This window comes from Cavia porcellus, unplaced genomic scaffold (assembly GCF_034190915.1).
Source record: "Cavia porcellus strain 051 isolate PalLab524CR breed Dunkin Hartley unplaced genomic scaffold, mCavPor4.1 scaffold_16, whole genome shotgun sequence".
Classification (NCBI taxonomy): domain Eukaryota; kingdom Metazoa; phylum Chordata; class Mammalia; order Rodentia; family Caviidae; genus Cavia; species Cavia porcellus.
In genome coordinates, this window is record NW_026947499.1 from 55,729,938 (window position 1) to 55,745,825 (window position 15,888).

The 15,888-nt window shown below is 51.9% G+C and overlaps 1 protein-coding gene across 3 annotated transcripts in view; it reads left to right on the forward strand.

Moving 5' to 3' along the window:
* Sbk1 (SH3 domain binding kinase 1) overlaps nt 1–15,888 on the forward strand; it is a 49,669-nt gene that overhangs the window by 25,320 nt on the left and 8,461 nt on the right. The window contains exons 1-2 of one of the 3 annotated variants that reach the window (XM_063226716.1): nt 1,253–1,391; nt 2,012–2,093. The exons of 1 other annotated variant lie outside the window; for it this stretch is intronic. The gene's annotated coding sequence lies outside the window, so the exon portion shown is untranslated. Of the gene's footprint in view, nt 1–1,202; nt 1,392–2,011; nt 2,094–15,888 lie in introns of those variants that run through there. One more of the 3 variants, XM_005007544.4, reaches the window with a different exon arrangement.

Below are 15,888 nucleotides of genomic sequence, written 5' to 3' on the forward strand. Positions count from 1 at the left end.
CTTCTCTAGAGCCTGTGTGCCTCTGAGGTCTCTCTTGAAATAGGGTACGTGGATGGATGAATTGGATGAATTGGATGAATGGATGGATGGATGGATGGATGGACAGGCGCACAGGTGGCTGCGCAGGCAGACGATGTTTGAGAGAATGGCATATCGAACTGGAGAGCTCGGATTTGTTTTCCCTCCTTGAAACAGACCCAGGTGCCCGCCCCCCGCAAGCGCTGACTGGGACAGTCTGGGGCAGTCTGGTCCCTCGAGGACCGGGCAGCTGGAGCAGGTGAGCCTCTGAGACTTCCCCGAGTCCTCGCTAACCTCGTTCTCGCCACCTCGCGGGCCCTGACCTAGAAACGGCGGGGGTGGAAGGACGGAGAGGTAACCCACGGACTCTAGGACCCAGCACGGCCGGAAGGCGGGGTTGAGGCGCCGCGGCTCCCTCGGCGCTGGGAGACTCGCAGCCCGCAGCGCGCGGAGGGGGGAGTGGGTCGCGGTGGAGGCGGAGGGAGTGCGCGTGCGCGAAGGCGCGCGCCGCACCGAGCGGACAAAGGGGCGGGCGGCTGCGCGCGCGGGCCGGGGGGGGCGGAGCCGCGAGCCCGGCGGGCAGGTGCGCGCCGGCGGGAGGGCGGAGCCGCGATGCCGCGATGGAGCGCAGCCCGGGCGGGCGCCGGCGCTGGGGCCCGAGCGCCAGGCGGAGCGCTATCCGGGTCCGCAGCCGGAACCCGGGCCAGGCCGGGGTTCGGGGCCGCAGGGCCGGGCTGCTCGTAGCGGCGGCGACAGAGCCCCCCAGTGGCTGAGGGGCTTCCTCCCGGCTCCTGCCGGTGGCTGGGACCCAGCAAACCTCGTAGCCGGAGAACGCGGGGATCCCCCCCACCATATCCAGGATCTAGCGAGCCCCAGGAAAGCGGGGAGGGGGGCGCGGATCCAACACCGAGCGGCTTCCCCGAGGGGATCAGCGGAGACTTCCTCTGCATTCCGAAGACTGCGACCTTGCTCACGGCACCGCGAAGACGCCCTCTTCTCTCTGCCCCCCCTCCGAGACCCCGAACGCTGGGTCCCCCGACCGGGATCGCGGGAACCCCCTCCCGAGATCCCAGTCATTACAGCTGCACACCTCAAGACACGAAGACCCAGCTCCACACGCCCCTAAATCAGGGGATCCTACCCTCCTCCCCAACTGTGGTACACAGAAACCCCAAATCCAGGACTCGAGGACAGCAAGAGATAGTTCTCACCAGCAAGAAGCCTCGGCAACAACCCCCTTTAAAGACCCGGGCCACGGAGCCACTCGCATCTCAGCCCATGACTGTGGCGCCCTGAGCCCCCCGGGCCGGGCAGAGGAAGACCGAGACGGCGCCCAGGCCCCCTGCCGCGGCGTCCCCGCGGCCCCAGCCCAGGTAAGCCTGGCCCAGGTGAGGGGCAGCAGGTGAGTGGCCACTGAGGTCCCTAGCGCCCTGCAGGTGGGGAAGGAAGTATTGGGTGAGCGCTCCCCCTCCCCAGCGTCGCCATGGAGTCGAGGCTGAAGGACGTCTCTTTGTGTCTCGCTTGGAGGAGCCGCCCCCTCCTCCCCTCCCTTCCCCCACCTTACACCCTGTCCCTGAGGTATGGGTGCAGCTCCAGGGCTCCGGGATGGAGAGGTTATGGAACCTCTTGTTCTGTGGAGGAAAACGGGCAAAAAGGTTGGAGAGTCTCCCCAAAAACCTGAGCCTCTAGTGTTGGACCCTAAGTCCTTGGAGTATATGCACCCCTCCCACCAAGGCCAGGTTGTTCTCAGGAGAAATCCCCACTGGAAGGAGAAAAAAAAAATCTGGGAGTGTCCATAGGTGAGGGTGGCTGCAGTGTGTGGCTTTAGGTAACAACTGACCTGAGCTTTGGGTGTGTATCTTTGTCTGAGAGGGCAGGGAAGGGATGTGTTTGAAAGAATGAGTGGGAATCCCTTATCCCCTGGTGACTGCATGCTGCCCACCCAGGCCACAGCATAGGTCTTCACCCAGACCATACCTTGTGTTCCCTGCAGGACAGAAAGGAGGCAAGCCTTCCACAAAGTAAGGAGGGTTTCCTGGGGTGGAGAGGTCATCTAGATGAAGAAGCCATTTCAGGTCAGAGCACCTTCCTGTCCCCATATGTCCTAGGGACAGCAAACTCAAAGTCTTCCCTTCTGACCTCCAAAACAGCCAGAGCCAGACTTAAGGTTGGGTCAGTACGTCCTAGTCAAGTAAGAGGCGATTGCAGGTTGTTGCTTTAGCTTTTCAGGGAGTCTACAAAGCAGTCCCCCATCCCAGCCCTCAGTGAGGTTCTGAACCTGGGAGGCATCCAGGGGATACCATACCCTGCAATATTAAAAAGAGGCTGGACCATGCCAAGAGAACACTCTGGGTTGCTGGGTTGAGCCCTCTGCCCACCACCTTCTCTTTGACCCCTCTGAAAGCAGGCGTTGGTGCTGAACCCAGTTGATAGTGAGTAAAGTGAAGCTTAGCAGGTAACGCCCTAGGAACAGGTAATCCACCGGTAGTTCCTTTGTTCATTTATTCCCTCAAACCTTTCGTTCCTGTCTGTCATGTCAGGCACTGAGTCTTCCCACTGCACCCGCCCACTCCTGATCATCAGATCCTTGAGCTGGTCTCAATTTGCCAAGACCAGGCTTGGTTGGGCCAGTTGAGGTGACCTGGGCAGGTCAAACTGACCAATTCTTGACTCTACCCCTGAGGTGCCTGATATCCATGCCACTGCAGACCTGGGAACCCTGAGCCTGGACAGCTGGTCCCTCTTCTCCCCCTCTTCCCAACACCTGCTTCTCGTATGGATCCATGGGTGAGAGTAATGAGCAGGAGGGTGGCCCGCCTCAGCTCAGACTTCCTGTAGCTCCTCCTGCAAATTCAGGAGCAATTGAGGACCCGTCCTCAGTAGTGCTGTAGGAGAGAAAGCCAGCTGCCCTGAACACTGTGTGACCTTGGGCAAATGTGTGGCATTTCCCAGAGAAAATGACAGAGAGCAAGCTGCTCACTCTGCAGGCAGCAGGGCAAATGTAGACCCATATTGGACCATGAGAAGCATCCAGGTGTGCCCAAATCACCTCAGATCCCTCACTTCCCTCACTGGGGTTGGAGTTTAGGTCCTTGTCACATACCTCACAGCAAGGGAGTAGATCCAGAGCCTGAAGAGCGGAGATTTGAGTCACTGTCTGCCACCAGGCAAAACTGTTAGGGGAAGACGTCCCCTCGTGTCTGCCCCACAGTGGCTCTCCCCTGAGGACAGAATAAAGCAACTAAACAGCCTAACTCTGTAGCCAGGCCCCATCCCTCAGGCACAGTCTCCACTCCTCAGCTTCCTCCTCACCCCCCATCTTCTCATCCTCTTCCTCCTTCATGCACTGTCCCCCTGACCTAGAGCCCAACTGACCTCAGCTGGCACAGAATGGACAGCTGACTTGCCTTGGTGGATTGATGATGTGGAGACATAGCATGTGTCTTTATGTGCTGTGAGCATGTCTTCACATCTAGACTTCGAGCTCCAGGAAACCATGGCTGTGCTGTCCTTGTGCTACAATGAAATTGTGAAACTCAGAACTCTGTATCTTTTTTTCTTTGTCTTTTTCATTTTTATCGGTACCAGGGATCGAACTCAACCGCCTGCTTGCAAGGCAGGTGCTTACACCGCTGAGCTAAATCCCCAGCCCAGAACTCTGTATCTTTTACAGCACATGTTGTAAAATACATCTTACAGATGCATTTTGTTGATCCAGGATATTCCACAATGACATTTCTTGCCAATGCTAAAAAATTTGGAGAGAGGAGATGATTTTGCATTTTAAAGTGATTTGGGAGTCAGACATGGTAGACATACCTATAATAACAGAACTCTGGGAGGCTGAGGCAGGAAGATTACAAGTTCAGGCCCAGCCTAGGTAATTTAGCAAGACCCTGTCTCAAAACAAAAAATGAAAGAGGAGCCTGGGGATGTAGTTCAGTACAAAGGCCCTGGCTTCAATCCCAGTACTGTCTCCCCAACAAAGAAAAAGATTTGAGGGTCCTTTAGAAAAAAACAGGCAATGGGCAACCATAGACCAGCACCAAAGAATGACTGTCTTTTAGACAAGGCATATTCTCCCCAGCTTGCCCCAACCCCCCTGGCCTGTTGATATGACCCGCGGGCCTCTGCTACCGGCATCCAGATTTGCAAGCCCAGGGTGGAGGCTAGAAAAATGTTTGATCAGCAAGTGACCTTTGCCTGCATGTCCTTCATGTGTGTGTTCCCTGCCTCCCTGGGGGCAGATTAGAACTTGCACAGGGCAGCATCATCTGGGTCTTGAGGGTTCAGTGCTGAAGCAAGCCTGGACTTCTGGGTCTGTCCTCACTTTATAGTCTAAGCATCATCTTTGCCCTCACCTCTGACTATGCAGTGTTCTGCTATCGAAAACTTGGTTGCATTGTGCTACTTGGAGCAGAAGTCCAAAGTTCAAGGTTTTGCTAAGGACTCTTGGAGGAGCGTCTTTCCAGAGAAGAACTGGACGAAAGTTTCGGTTGGCTGTAGGTTTCATCCTTGTTCTGATTTTCTAGGACCAAGTTTTGGTCTGGCAACAGAGGTGGGGCTTAGATGCAGCAGTCTCTCAAACATTAATGAGATTGATGAGTGTTGCCAAACAGTTGGGCTAGAGGCCAGGGACATGGCCCTGGGAGGAAGTGTGCCATCTTCCTAGATAAAAGACTGTGGCAGCCTGAGGTCAAAAGAGGTGGCAGAACACTGGATGAGAGCACAAACTCTGAACTCTGCCTGGGTTTCACTTAGCTGCTGTATGACCTTTGGTGAGTCACTTCACCTCCCTGGAACTCAGTTTATTTATCTATAAAGCAAGGATAATACCAACTTCACTGGGTCTCAAGGAAATAGAAGTGAGCCAAAGCTTGAAGAGGGCCTAGGACAGTCTGCCACATGAAATGTACTCAGGAGCTGTTGGCTCTTATTAAGAGAGTCATGAGTGGAGGGTGACTAAGCCTTGGAGGTTGTGCTTCCTTGGGAGCTGGCTAAGGAGGTGGAAAGCTTTTGGTGCTATCGTCAGGAAAGAAAAGGAGCCTTGGAGAGGCAGTAGTTCATCAACCTTAGCATGAAGTTGATCCCTGGTTGGATGTGGGGCTGCAAGTTCAAGGTTAAGCATCTGGGAGGGCCCTCCTGAAGCCTGTTGTGGAGCTCTACCTGAGAGTTGGGGTCTGGGTGGTCTGGCCTGGGGTCCCTCTTCATTGTCAGCTGTTGCTCTCCAAGTAAAGCCCTGTGGGCCCTTTGATGGAGTGATTGCTAGGGGGGGCCTAAGCCAGAGCTGAGATGGCTTCTCTACCAGGCCTAGGGGCTTCTTCTGCTCACTCCCCCTTTGGAAGCAGCAGCAGATAAGCCTGGAAGGACCAGTCTCCTCTCAGGCCAATCCCCCATTGTCTGACCATAACTGGAGAGCACAGGGGTCCAAAGTCCAGCTCATCCCCAGTGAGGAAGCATGTAGTTCTCAGAGTTGTAAGGAAACAGCAGAACAGTTCTTAAGATCAAGGACACCACCCAGGCATTGGACAGCATTTTTTTCTTTTAGAGAAACACTCTGTGAAACCCAGAGTTAAGGTTTGGGCCCTCCACCATTTATGAGCTATGTGACCTTGGACAAGTCATTGTCCTCTGGGGTCTCGGATTCCTCAGCTGTGGAACAAGGCACTACCAGGTCCTACTTCCTGAGGCGGTGGTGAAGACTGGATGAGTCTATTGCAGGTAAATGACTTTGGCTGTGCCTGCTGCCTAACATTTGAGCTTATGATTTCTTTCACACTCTGCTGGGGTAGGTAGATGAGCTGAGCCAGGCCCAGGAGGCCTGCTGAGACTCCCCACTGCACCAGCACTCCTTCCCTGGGGTGTCAGCACGCTCAGGACGGAAGGAGAATGTTCAGACAGCTGCTAGGCATTAGGGTGAAGGACCAGGAGACAGCACAGGTTAGGGTGGACAGGACAGCCACATCTCCCTCCTGACAGTCAGGCCCAGAGAGGGTACCCAACTCCAGCGCCATGTCCCTGAGCAGGAAAGGCCTTATTTCCAACTCATCAGGGCTCCTGATCTTTTGGGGAGACAACCCTCTCTGCTAGGGAGCCAGGTGTGTCCAGAAGGCATCAAGAGGCCAGCAGTTAACATGGCTTGGGTTAAAAAAGCACTCTGGACTCAGCTGTATGGCTTGAACAAGGGGCCTAGACCTTCTAGGCCTCAGCTCTCTGTTTGTAGGAAAGAGGACAATATCAGTGCCTGCCATGTAGGATGAGGATTAAATGAGTGAATGGTTGTGATGCATAAATGGTGCCTGCTGTTAAACTTGGTTCCCAAAAACCTTGAGCAGAGAGGGATGAAAGTTGAGGGCATGGAGCTGAAGGGCGTTACTTGAGTTTCCTCATCTGGGACTCAAGGAAGATTCTGGCCACCCTCCAACCATTCCCCGCATAGTCCACAAGGCACAATGGGTCAAAAGGAGCCAACAGGACTGAGCCTGGGCTTCTGCCACATCAGGAGCATAGGCACAGCATTTCTGCCCCAGGTCTTTGTTCACATGGGGCTGCCCCGGGCCAGAGCTGCAGCAGGAGAAATCTGCTCAGTGGCAGGGCACTGCCACGGGCAGATCCACAGTCAGTGCAAGGCCCAGGCCAGGGTCATGTGTTTTCTCAGGGCCCAGCACATGGGTCAGCTGCCAGAGAGTTTGCTCAGGTCTGGGGTTCAGTGTGCTTCTCACCAACAGTGGAAGCCAGGTCCTTGTTGCAGGTCCAGCCTCTGAGGCCGTCTACGACAGTGGCTGCCCCCTCCTCACCTCTGACTTCATCTCCTGCCTTCATCTCCTCGGCCTGTTACCCATGTACTGCAGCCTCCTCACTGAGGCCCGTGCTGAATACCCATCAACAGTTTCCTTCCTCTTCCTTCCTGTTTCTCTCCAGGACCATCTCACTGCCTGACACACATGTCTTCCCTTCACCATCATCGACCACCAAACAGAATATAAGCTTCTTAAGGAACGAGGTGGTTTGTATGGCTCGTGTATTCCAAATCAAAAACAAGGCCAGGCACATAATGGGTGTTCAACAAATATGTATGGAATGTTCTGGAACCAGACATGCTCCCAAGCCCCTTCCTAGTTGTGGACCCTAGATACAGCACTTCATCCTTCCGTCTGTGTGTCTTTCCTTAGCTGTAAGAGGTGTAATGGGAACAATAAACAGCTTCTCCTTGATTGTTGGGAAGCTTAAAGGACTCAGTATACACTAAGTACTTTTGCAGTTTTGTTTTGCTTTGTTTTCTGTTTTTGCAGTACTGAAGATTGAACAGAGGGCCTTCACACTGAGTTATTGTTTGTAATTGTTTTTAATTTTGAGACAAGGTCTTGCTAAGTCACTGAGTTGCCCAGATGAGACTCAAACTTGAAATCTTCCTGCCTCAGCCTTTACACTGCTAAGATTATAGGCATGTGCTACTGTGTGAGCTACTTTAAGTGGTACATAAATGTTGGCTCATATTAATACTGCTTGAACCCGCACCATGCCGTTCCTTTTTTCCTGATGGGGATGTGGAGGCACACAGAGAAAGAGACTGGTTTGAAGCTCCATGACCAGGAGTGGCATGGCCTGCCTGATCCTGGGGCTGCTGTATGCTAGGTGAGGCTACATCTTTGTCTGGCCCTCTGGGCAAGGGAGTCCAGTACCAGCCATCTGCCCAGGGATCCCCTTGTCCACTGTGGCCATCTAGTCAAGGCCCTTGGCCAGTCTGCCAGTCCCCTACATCCCCCACATTGTACTCCATGGGTATCTGGGAGAGTAAGCCTGAGTTCCCACTTCCCAGAAGGGCCAGAAGAGGCTGGGCAGCTTGTTCAGCTCTGGGCACCAGCTGTAGGCAGGCAGCGTCACAAACTATTAATAGCCAGCAAGGATGTGCCCGGGGTAGGGGCAGACTGTGTACCAGCTGGGAGAGGAGGGGAGGCTGAGGCTGGAGCCAGACATGGAGCCTCATACAGAGCACAGGGAACCTGCTGCCCCTGGTCGGGAGGCAGCAATGAAGAATGCATGCTTTTCCATTTTGGTGGCTTGATCTTGGGACATTCCCAGCTCTACTGCAGTTTCCTTGTCTGGGAAGTGGGGCCATCAGATGACCACAGTCCCTTCTTGTCTAAGCTGTTTGAGGGGACGAGATTTAACAGACCCAGGAAGACCTCCCTGGATGGGAAAAAACCCAAACCCTTCTACAGAATTAGCAGCAGCACCAGGGCCCTGGGGGCACTTTAAGACACTGGTCTCATTGCCCTGGAGTCTGCCATATGCGCTGGGCATTCCCAGCTTCATTGTGCTGATGGGCAAACTGAGGTTAGGCTGGTGGTGCAGCCTGCCCAGTATCACACTACTAGATTTAAGATTTGCACCCTGAAAGGAAGACCGGGAAGTATTGAGAGTATTCCACTTTCCTCTCTCCTTTAGACCTAGCATGGAATGTTCAGTGGGGTCTGTGTTTGTGCCAAGGAACTGTAGGGAAGAAAAGGTCTTATCTAGAGGCTCCCAGGGACCCTGACTCTCTAGTTTTGTGTATAGAAGTAAACATTTTTCAGGGAAGAAGATCTTGATCCTCAGAGTTAACCATCAAGGGACAAGAACCACTAAATTAGTTCATTTCTTAGACTGAAAACTGAAAAGATGAGGGACAGGATAGGCTCCCTAGGGACAAGTCGCTTCCAGCCACCGCCCAATCCTGCATCTGGGGCCAGAAGGCCCAGCGCTGCCCTTTCTCCCACTCCCTGGCACACGGGCACAGATCTCTGCTCTGCCTTAAACCAAGGTGAGGGACAGGCGTATTCTTCCAGCGAAGTGTTAAGAGCAGAGAGCCGCACTGGGTGCCTGTTTGGGGACAGAAGAGAGGGCTTCACTTCCTGAGCACAGCCTCGCCAACCGTGAGGACCCAGTGGGGCACTGGGCCAGCCATCTACTCCTGCTCCCTCTTAGGGGATCCAGCCCTTGTGGCTAGCAGGTGGGCAGGCACACCTTGCCCTGATACTTTCCTCTGAAATCACTTGCTCCCTGGCCACGTCTGGTTCCTCTCCCCAGGACTACACCTGATAAAGTTTCTCTTCACTCGGTTTCCCCTCCTCTCCTCAGAGAGTCATTTGCGCACTTATTCAGCTAGTACTTATGAAGCGCCTACTGTGTGCCAGGCACTGTGGTAGCTCCTGGGGGATATAGATGTGAATAAGGCTAGACAACAAAGTCCCTGCCCTCTAGGTGCTTAAGTGCTAGCGGGGGAGAGACAGTCAAAATAAATGTCGCAAATCGGTAAATTATGTAATACATTTGAAAGTCATGGGTTCTGCTTGGAAGAAAGTAGGACAAGCCATGGGGGATGGGAGGGCAGAGGGCAGCCCCCTGAAGGCGCCATCTGAGCAGAACCGGGAGGAGAAGCCAGGAGGCTCTGTGTCCACACAGAAGGCACAGCCTCAGGCAGGAAGGTGGCTGTGCTCAGGTACAGCACAGGGAGTGCATGGCACTGGGTGCTACTCATCTTTTAACTCAGCAGTTTTAGAATTTATCATGGAGATATGTTTGCAAGGTTATATACAAGGCTACCCGTTCCTAGCGGTAGGAGAAGGTTGGGCATTTCCTGTATATCAGTTGGTATTGGGTTAGATAAATGTCAAATAGCCACATCTACCTTTGCAGCCATGGGGCCTTGACTTTTCTAAAGTAACTGCTTTCTGCCCTGTCACCTATCCTAGTTCAGGGCCTCTCCTAGCCTTGCCCCACCCTGGGCGCTGTCCACACCTGTGGTGCTGAAGACAGTGGTCTGCAGCAAGGCATGAAAACCAAGTGTAAAGATAAGAGAGAAACCAGGGGAAAGTCAGTCTCTCTGCTGCTAGTCACGAGTGGGGGAAATTTGTGCAAGTCATTTAGCCCCTCTGAATCTCAGTATCTTGTGAGGTGGAGTCTTGTGAAATGGAATCTTCTGTGAAGATTAAATGACAACACCATTGTAAAGCACTGGCATATTGAAAAAATCAGTAGTCGTTCTTATCAGATGGTTTTAGAGATGGTAAGGCACAGTGGTTAAGCTTTTGGACAGCAGAGTGATGGTGCCTGAATGTGGATCTTGGCTCTGCTGCTTGTCAGATGAGGATCTTGATCAAGGACGGTGACTACGCTTTGTTTCTTCATGGATAAATTGGGGTCAGTAATAGTACTTATGCTAGTCACTTTCCTGTTGCTGAGACAAAAGTACTCACCACAGGTTTATTTGCCCTGCAGTTTCCACCAGGTTCAGCCCATGGTCATCTGGCTCCATGGCAGTAATGGCATGGTAATAAAAGGGCATACAGAGAGCAGCTGCCCATCCATAGCAACCAGGGAGCAGAGCAGGGGAACAAAGCCAGAGGGGAATGGGCAGGAGACCATAAATACCCAAGGGCTCACCTCCATGCCAGACACACCCAGGAGTGTGCTCTGCTTGCTCTGTTAATCTGCTGGGTGTTTTCTTTTGTTTTGGAGACAGGGTCATACTATGCAATCCAGGCTACCCTTGAACTCCTTTTGTAGCCTCCCACATGCTGGGATTACAGGTATGTGCCACCACACCCCACTGCTAGGTGTCTCTTAATCCAGTGAAGTTGGTATGTCAGAATTAATGGTCCTAGTTCCCATGTCCTGGGAGAATATGAGGATTAAGTTAGTTCGTTTCCAGGAGGCACTTAGCATCCGACAGGGCTCCCCTCGTGCTAGCTCTTTTGTCATCACTTTCCATTGTCATTATCCATCTCAGCATCTGCAGCCTTTTTTCCAGTGACCAGTGCTGCTCACAGTGACTCCCATCTTTGCTGTGCTAGGGTATGGTCTGTCTGTGCCTTGTCCTGTCTATACCCTTATTTCTTGTCCAACCTGCCACTGACTTACTATGTGATTGTAAGAAAATCACTGTTCCTTTCTGACCATCATCAGGCTCTGCATGTGTAAAGTGAGACTAATGAGCCCTGGGAAAATAACTGTGCCTACAGGGTCACATCCAGGAAAGCCGAGATATAAAAAGTTACGACTTCCCAAACACACAAGGAATTATTCACTCAGCATATGTCACGCCCTGGCTAAGTGCTGTGAATAGCAAGATGATTAAGGCAGGAGCTTGCTTTCAAGGAGCTCTTGGATTTCTTGCTGGGTTGTAGGTATACTTGTCTGGAATCTTTAGGTGGGGAGTTATATAAACGCAACTCAAACTAGCTTAATTAAGCCAAAAAGGAAATTTTCTGATTCATGAACTAAATGTTCAAGAGTGAAATTACCATTAGCCATGCCGGAACCCAGGCCTCACAGTCACCAGAAATCTCTCCACCTTTCAGTTTTGCTTCCCGCTCACAGCCCCAGCAGCAGGCTGGGAGGGCTCCATCTCAGTGGGTCTCTCTTGACCACGTGTCCATCTCTGGAGTGGATGCATGGGTTGGTAGGGCTGAATCAGGCCCACCCTGAAAGCCAGGGTAGAAACCACAACCCAGCCACCTGGGCCAAGAGAGGGGCTGTAACTGAAGAAAGGAGAACTGATACTGAGCAGGAAAAAGAACAGCATAGCCATTCAAGAAACCACTGAAAATGTGTGAGCCAGCAAGGGTTGAGTCAAGTCTGGTTTTAAGACAGTTTATCTGGCTCCATATGCAAGAAGGATGAGAGAGAGGAGCCTGAAGCCAGGTGAGAGGAGTACAGAGGCTGAGATCTGATTCCATCATGTAGGCTTCACAATGCAACTTTAGCCTCCTCTCCTTGCAGAAAGCAAAGTGAATCAAGTGAGAGGCCACTAGAATTCCCCCTGTCCCCTCATTTCCCACATGGTTGCTTTCTTCATAAAGTTGTTTAATAAAAACAAAAAGAAAGGCAGCCCACCAGGAAGGGTCCTCCAACCACTGGATGATTCTTCCAAACCAGCTCTGTTAACATGCCCTCAGAGTTTGCCCAAGCTGGAGACACAGCATAGATCCAGTGGCCTGAGGGAAGGCACCTGGGATGGAGGCAGACAGGTTTAGATTCTAGAGTGAGAATCAGAAAGGCATGTCTGCTACCACGTGGTCCAGCCTCATCCCCCACTGAGCCCCCAACAGAAGGGCTTCCAGCCTCTGCTTCCATACCCCTCCCTGCTCTGTCTTCTTTTGAGTTGATCTCTGCCTGGATCTGTCTGCCTTCAGGAGCCTCACAGTACACAAAGCAAAAGAGCCAGGACTGAAGCCCAAAGGTCAGCGCTTTTGGGTGAGTCCATTTGTTGCCAATATATCCAAAGTCCAGAGATGAGGTGACTTCAAATGAACAAAAGTTTATTCCTTACAGTTCTGGAGGCTGGGAAGTTCAAGGTCAAGTTGCTGGCATCTGCTGAGGGCCTTCTTTCTACATCATCCCTTGATGGAAGGAAGAAGGGAGCTGAAGTTGTTCTTTTATAACTAATTTATTCCTGCAATAGCAACGTTAACCCACTTACTTGGGTAGAGCCATCATCACCTAATCATCTGTTAGAGATCCTACCTCTGAATACTATTAAAATGGCAACTAAATTTGAACACAGGTTTTGGAGGGGATATTGAAACCATAGTAATATTTCTGTCTGAAAACGAGGGTAGTAGCAGTAAGCATCTACCTTCTAGGATTGTGATTATTGTGTGATTTAACCCACAAGAGTTAGCAAAGCTTCTGGCATATGGTAAATGCTCAATATATATTTACAGGATTATGATTCTCCCACAAGAGGACTGGAGTGGGCCCTCTTTTCTATAGATGTGTCACTCACCCGTCCCACTCCAGTGGCTGAGTTCTTGTCACTTGGTCTCAGTGTTCTTACCGTCCTGGGTGACCTGGCTGCATGCTAGGAAGTTGAACACACTGAGATTCACATTTAGCTCTTTTCCTTACTGGCTGTATAACCCTTGAATAGGAGCATGCTACTTGCTGTTAGAAATAGGCTGACATCTCAGCAGCCTGACATGTAGATACTTGCTTCTGCCTCATAGATTAGAACAGGGTGGGTCATTCTCATTAGCATGGAGCCTTCCACACTCCTTACTTGGGCACCCAGGCTCCTTTTTCCTGAACCTCCATTATCTTTTAGGGTTTGGGAGTGCTCTGCATCAAGCCAGCATCTAGAAGAATAAAATAGGCCTCCCCTACTTCAGAGAAGCCCCTGCCTGACAATAACACATATCACTTCTGTTCATCTTCCCTCGGGGAAAGCCCGCCACGGCCATGTGTGGGTGTGAAAGAAGCTGGGAATGTGGTTCCCTGTTGTTGGACAGCCACTTTCCAGCAGCAACCTTGTGTTGTAGAAGTTGACACACACATGTTGGCGGAGAGTTGGCCATCGTTGACATGACCACTGCAAATCATCCACCTCTTGGGCCTCCGTTCTTCATCTACAAAGTAGAAAGCGTCACTCCATTGTGGCGATGGTTATCCAGCACTGTAGGTTGTTAAAATCACTGAATTGTGTGTTCACAGTGGGTGAGTTTTGTGCTATGTAAATTATACCTCAATTACACTGTTCTTGTAAAACTTAGGCAGCTTCCTCTCAGGGTTCTTGTGAGGACTTGGTGAAGGAAATTTTGCACAATTGTGGCACTTTGTGTATGTGCTGTGTGCACATGTGTGTACATCTTTATATGCCTGCTTGCATTGCACCTTTGTGTTTCTGCATCTGCACACTGTATTTGTATGTGCATGTGTCTGTGCTTTTGTGTTTGTATTTGTTTCTGTGCACACGTGTACATGTTTGTGTGTTGGTATGCATTTGTGTGTCTGTGCTTGTGTATGTGGGTTTGTGTCTGTTTGCATGGTGTGTATTTGTCATCTGGGCACATGTGTGTATGCTTTGGTGTCTCTGTTTGCTTGTGTGTGTGCGCAGTAGGCATGAGGTTCAGAGCAGACCTATATTGGGCACGGAGTTGGGTATAGCTTCACATAGGTGGCAACCAGCCCAAGCTGCCCGCCAACAGGAAGTGGTAGGCGGTTCAGTCTTGCTTCTTGCTAGGGAAACCCTCCCCCACCACCACAGTGGCCCTCACAGCATGTGGCAGAGTTACAACTGCTGCCATGGAGACCAGGGATCCCACCTGCCCTCAGCCACACAGATGGAAAACAGAGGAGCTCCCTTGGGGCCTGTGAAGACACACCCATGAAGAGCATGACCCAAAGGGTCCTCTGCGCTGGCACAGTCGGCGTGAGTGAGCAGCTGCAGTGCTAACTGTTTGGAGGAAGAGAGGACAGCACAGCACCTGATGCTGCAAGCTCACAGCCTTCAAGTTTGCAGCAGTGATGATAAAGTTCTGGGGGACTGAGCTGTCCCCCCATGCCAGACACTCATGCCTTCTACCGTGCCAGCCCCTTAGTGAAGCAGATGTTGTGTGGCACCTCAGCAGTGCCTGGCACCCAGGTTAGCTATCAGCAGGAGCTGTAAGGAAGGCATGGGCACCCTTGGCTGAGATTCTGCCCTCTTCTGAACCTCAGTTTCCCACTCAGCTGCTGAGGGATCTGGGTGAGATGTTCTAGCATTCTGACTTGAGAAAACAGAGTGGGCTAAATACCAACTTTGGAACCAATCCCAGTGCCAGCTGTGTGATGTTGGGCAAGTTATTCAGACTTCCTGTGCTTCATTTTTGTCATCTCTAAATTGGTGATATAATACCTACCTCGTGGAATGGTGAAGATTAGCTATCTGGTCTTTTGAACAAGGCCTGATCTATAGTAGGTACTACAGAAGAGCTAATGCAGTATTTTTGTTTCCTTCATTGTATGGATGTGGAAGATGATGGCCAGAGAAGTGGTGTGACTTGCTCAAGGTCACACAACTAATAAGTGGTGCACATTAGGATCAAGGCCAAGGCTACTAAGCTCCAAGGCCCATGCTGTTTCTGTCGCTCCCCACTGTGCCTCTTAAGTCACATGCATGGTAAGTGGGTCAGCTGCAGTTGACCTGGGGATGACACAGCAGCTGGATTGGTGTGTGGATTCATTCCTGGTCCCCTGCTGACATCCTGTGGAAAGGCAGGTTGAAGGCGGGGCAAACTCAAGCCTGTGAACTAAGGAAAGAGATGTAAGAGTATTGACTCTGGTCCAGCCCCCACCAGGGTCTGGAGCCCTGAGAAAGATGTGACCTGTCCAGATCCTGGTACTCAGCAGAGCATCTGCAGGAGCAACAGAGAAGGCTTCCTGGAGGGCGACTTGGGGGGTGTCAGGCTGGAGTTGGTGAAATAGGCATGAGAGTCACTTGGGAATGGATGGAGGCCACAGATGGCCTGACCCTAGAAGTCCAAACCCAACCCCTGCGGCTGTGCCCCTGGCCCAGCCCAGCACATACCCAGTGCAGCTCAGAGCCAGCAGGACTGAAGGCATGCAGCTGCTTACAGCTGCCAATCCAGCTCCTGGGGATGCAGAAACAGTTTTCAGACAGGGCTCAGCCAAAGGCAACAGGAACATATACATTATGCCATTCTGCCTCAGCAACGCTGGGGCGTCCATACACATCACTCGTGGGTGAGGAAAGCAGTCCAGTGTCTTTTAGGGAGGACGGAGTTCAAAGCAAAGAGGCTGTGTGCTCATCAGACCCCTTTGGGAAACCCCTCACTGTCTGCAGAAAGGGCCCCAGATGCACTGGTCTGAGGATGCCCACACAGAAGCAGCCACCCCTTTCCCTGCTGGCATTAAAGCAACCCTTCGGTTTTCCTCATACTGGTCGTCATCACCTTCTGGGGCATTTGACAGAATTTGGCCATGAAGCCAAGGAGAGGCTACTACAGGGAGATGGCATCCTAAACCAGTCCAGTTACCCCACTGTAATCCAGCTGGGGCTGCAGCAGAGACCCAGTGTAGCCCAACCTGGAGCTGCAACTGCATAGACTT